Raw genomic sequence first — 5,355 nt, 5'->3', positions numbered from 1 at the left:
TATAGACGTCGGAGTAGTTGAGTAGAGGTCGTTTGAGTTGTTGATAACGGAATGTCTTTATCGTAAGTCAGAGCGTGAAATATTTGTTTGTTAATTATTACTGTTGGAATTGTTTTATTTTTTCTCTTCCCATTGGGGGAAAAATGGAGAAAACGCCAGTGGGTGGCCACAGTTATGCGGCCGCAAATGGAAAGGCAATAGGAGAGGAAACGTTGGAAATAATTGAAATTAAGGTTGAACCAAAGAAAATGAAGGAATATGAGAGGTTGCTGGAGAAAGATGGAGATACGTTGAAGTTAACGCCGCCTGCGGAACTGACAAGCAATGTAACAAAACGAACAGTTGTATTCAAGACAATGAAAATTGCAACGAGAAAGATAGAGATTGCGACAGTGGAGGAAATTGAAGAATGTTTAGAAAGCATTAAAAAAATCTAACAACATTTATAACAAGAGGAAAGAAGTATGCTACCGTGGAGGTGCGCTTTGCGACAGAGGAAGAAGCAATTAAACACTTGACGGAAGCAATAAGATCGGAGGAGTGGGTGCTTTTGCCTTCATACTGTGGCCAACTTATGGCCAGAGTACGAGTAGGCAAAGTACTCCCAGAACTAAAAGAAACATGGCTGATGGCAGGTCATAATGTTCAATATGGAGGATGAGGCCAAAATATTGAAGGCCACAAGGACACAAAGAATTAATTACTGGGGATACGGAATTGAGCTCACTATCCAGGCAACAATAGAAGACTTAAATCGCATTGTTGAGGAGAGGTGTGCTGACTGACGACTTGAGATTGAGAGTGATAGTGGAGGGCAGGCTAAGTATATGTTTTGCATGTGGGGAGAAAGGCCACATGAAGATGAGATGCCCACAGAGATAACAGACGGAGAAGCGTGAGAGTGCGAACCAGGTAGTACAGGTGGAGATGGAAGAAGAAACAGCGGAGGAGGGATTCACGGTGGTGGAAAGAAAAAGTAGAACTGGAAGAGCGAGCCCGCCGCCAGAGAGCCAGAAAAAGAAGAAAGAAGAGGTGGAAATGAAAGCTGCGACCAAAAGGAAGGAAGATAAAAGGGTGATGGAGAAAAAAAGTGAAAAAGTAATAGGAAAAGTGTCCGAGAAGGAGTTACAGAAGGAGGAAACAGTGTTAAAGACGCCGGTTGTCCCAGCGAAGGAAAAAGAATCAGGAGTGCAACTGTACGAGGGGGAAATGGAGAGATTGTTCAGAGTTGAAAAGGAAAAAAGTAGCAGAAGTGGAAGAAGAAAAGAGAAAACCAAGAAGAGGAAAAAATAAATGGAATTTCGTAACATATGCAAGAAACAAAGAAACGGAAAGAAAAATTTTTAAATTCAAGCATATCATAAGAGTGAGGTTATTCACGGGTATATATTCCGAAAACGGGAAGGCCATTGTGGTCGACAAAAACACATACAAGAGACTGAAAGACATGTGCGGAGACAAGATAGACCCGCCCGGAGTGTTGGTGGAATTCGAACACCTGCCACCAGTAGTTGAGCTAAAAGACTTGGAGCATTTCATAAGGTATTAAAAAGAAAAAAAAATGTAAATAAAATTCTTTTGTTGATAAAAAAGGGAAAACAAAGGAAAAAAGGAACAAAAAAGAGGGAAAAAAAGTAAAAGTGTTTCACTGGAAAAAAAAGAAGAAACAAAAGATGATTAAGAAAAAAAAAACAATGCAAAAATTGAACGATTGTAAAAATTGAACGTTCAAATGGTACTGCATGGGAATGGGGCCCATGCAGCCATTTCATTTCTTCATTTTTATATAACATCTCATTCACATTCTTTTTATGTTCTTCCTCTCCATTGTAGTGTTTTGTTTGTCCTTGTAGTGTAACCGCTGTGTTGTGGCCGTAGTGTCAAATAAAGAAATAGAAGTTGAGTAGAGGTAATCCGAACGTGCGATATAACAATGATATATATTTGCCTGTGCTTATATATATATATATTTATATTACTTCGTGCTCTAGAAACGCATCTTCATATTTTATTTTATTTCGTGTATGCATGCGTTAGTGTACGTGTGCCTCGCAGGTGCATATGTATGTGAGTACCAGTACATGTACGTGTGTTTCAGTGTGTGCATGTTCATGTATCTATAACTGTGTACTGCGTAAATGTATGTGTTGGTGTTGAAGAAAAAGACTAACATCGATTTACTGTTGAAGATTATATTTTTATCCGATAACGAGTGTGTCCTCATACTTTATTTATTTGAATTCTAACACATATATTTTCCCCCAAGAGAATCCATTTTTGTGGTTAAAATTGGATTTGAATATTCTTCGATGGAAAGCATTGGGTGCGCCAAAAATGAATTTATTATTTTATTCATAAAGGTTATGCCGTGTCCGGCGATGATATATAACAAGCATCGAAGTAGTCCGAATTATATATCTGGGCATTTCACGTGTAAATCAAATTACAGAAATAAATCCAAACATGTATTGCTAGCAATGAAATTAAAATTTCATCAAATCATTGAAAATATTTAACAATAAAAATGTTACAATCGGAGTGAAATTATAGAAAAGGAGTAATTGATTTAACAAAAATTTCCACAACGAAAAATATGAAGATAGCGTATACTGTAAGCAATGTTTTAAATACATACTTACACAAACATACATACATAAACATACTCAAAGATACACGCAATACATACGTACTATGTATATAGGTAAAACTACAATCTCGTATATATGTCTGTCTGACTGTTTGTCTATATGTATGTATAATGTACTTGTTTTCTAACATTTTCTTCGTACGATTAATAATTCATCGTATCTTCGTTCGTGTGCACTACACCTTATCCGCATGTAAACTGAGGCAGATGTTGTGTTCTGCTCCTAACCACTCTACACTTCAAGCCCTTTGTTTCATTTACGCTTTCCACATATTTTTTAAAATAGTGTCTTCATGATTATCTCAGGATTCCGCCTACATATCTATTTGCCTCTACTTCGTATATATTCATTTTTAGAAGTGAATGTACGAATACCACACGATTGAAGCCTAAGATTTTCACTATCTTATTCGAAATTTTACACAGTTGAAAGTAGGTTGGTAAGCCTGACGCGTAAATTTTGCTTAAGTCTGGTTTTGTTTCTATCATTTCCAGAAAGTCAAAGCAAAATATGGTTTACCGAAATAACTGGAATGGTCTTCAGAAAGGTTTCCTAAAGGAAATTATGTATTGGAGTGTTTACACATGTTGTTCCGACAGTATGATGGGGACTTGAATCTTAAAATTTCAGATACAGATTATTATGTCTTCAATATATGCATGAATACGATATAGAGATCCGAGTGTAGGATGTTAGCAAGCTTCAAACGGTGAGTGGCAGATATGCAGAACATAAAGTGGACAGTGTAGCATAAAAATGATAATTTATTGGCACCAAGTGTAACGCTTGTGTAGTCAGCTGTTGTACCAGCTACAATCGTTCAATTTTGTGTTTGTAAGATATATGTGCACACACAGACATACGCGCATATATAAATATATATATATATATATATATATATATATATCCCCAGACACACAGACATACACAGACATATACATATTGTGCTCCAGTATGGCTGCAGCCGAATGACTGATACAAGTAAGAGAATATAAGGGTAAACCAATAAAGGAAGATGTGTGTGTGTGTGTGTGTGTGTGTGTATGTGTGTGTGTGTGTGTGTGTGTGTGTGTATCTTTTAATTTCGTTTACGGCAAATGTTTTGAATATGCAAATAAATGTTCCTATACTGTTATGCCAGCTACAGCCTAATAATGCCAACTGTCAATACCAGCTTTTTGGGGTCGCATCGATCTGTCCCAATATAAGATATAACATGCACATATGTATGTTTGTATGTGGTTGTGTGTGTTTGTGTGTGTTACGACTGTGTGTATCAATATTTCTACCACATTATTACTTACCGTTAAATATTGCTTGGGCAGCAGACGAGCAGGAAATAGCTTTCGTACTTAATTTAACCAAGAAAAACAATATTCTGCAGACGTATTTTGAGACCTTAACAGAGATGAACTGTAATTAATTAAATTAATTTATTGAATCCGTCATTCTTAATTTAGTGATAATGAATATATGACGACTAAAAGTCCAGTTCTTGAAACGCTACTATGAATAATTTTTTGATAAATTAAATGAGAAACATATAAGTCAATTAGGTAAATACTGCGTTACTAAGCATAAAATATGTAATTAAATCAAATACCGGATTATTCTATTGGACTTCTTTGATAAGTTATATAATGCATCTTAGTGATTTACACGAATACAACTTCATTATTTGAAAATTATAGAAAGAATTACATTTACAGATTCATTCTTTTATTACGTGAATCAAGGATCACGTGGTTCTTTCGCAGAGATAATCAGGTTAAACAGAACTTGAAATAATTTGGAGGAGAGTTATTTGAATGGTTCAAAGAAAGTGGCACACTCCACTTTTTCCTCAAGGATGAGACCGTCCGAGCAATTTTAAAACAACGAGGAAATCTGTTTCAAAACCATACATTCTATAATGCTCTTTCAATTTTATTTGGACTCTATTTCGTTGTCATTATATTACAGTTGACAGTGTTTACTGTCCTAGCTATATTTCTAAAGGATTAGAATTTATGTGAATTTTACTTAGATAACTGGCGTAGATTTTACACACGCACAACACACACTCACACACAGAAACTTATATATATATATGTGTGTGTGTTTGAGTATGTGTGTGTTTATGTATGTATATATATATATATAAAGTAAAAACCAAAAATTCAAAAAATTCAAAAGGAGGAGGAAGTACTGTTAGGCAGCTTTTTAATCGCTACAGTTGTTTCGATACATACATATTCTCGTATATACATGATTTGAAGTTAAGTTTAAATGAAATTATTCAACGATTTACCTGTATAAGAAGATCTATATATATCTCCTCAGGCGACACTCTCTATTTTGTGTGTGAGTGTGTGTGTTCGTGTGTATGAGAGAGAGAGAGTAAATACTACATACACGCCGCTCTCTCACTCTGTCTCACACACATACACTCGCACACACACACCCCTTCATTCACTCACACTCTGTCTCTTACAAACACACACATACATAAATGTATACAAACCTATTTACAAAGACACACGTGTGTATGCGTGCGTGTGCGTGTTTGTAAGAGACAGAGTGTGAGTGAGTCAAGGGCTGTGTTGTCATATGCATACATCCAAAGATGTATGTATATTTATGCATGTACGCATACATGACAACAAACCTCTCTCTCTCACTCACACTCTGTCCCTTACAAACACACACATACATAATTGTATACAAA

Source organism: Octopus bimaculoides, chromosome 6 (genome assembly GCF_001194135.2).
Source record: "Octopus bimaculoides isolate UCB-OBI-ISO-001 chromosome 6, ASM119413v2, whole genome shotgun sequence".
Lineage (NCBI taxonomy): Eukaryota > Metazoa > Mollusca > Cephalopoda > Octopoda > Octopodidae > Octopus > Octopus bimaculoides.
The sequence above is the reverse complement of the archived record's forward strand: the minus strand, read 5'-3'. Positions refer to the sequence as shown.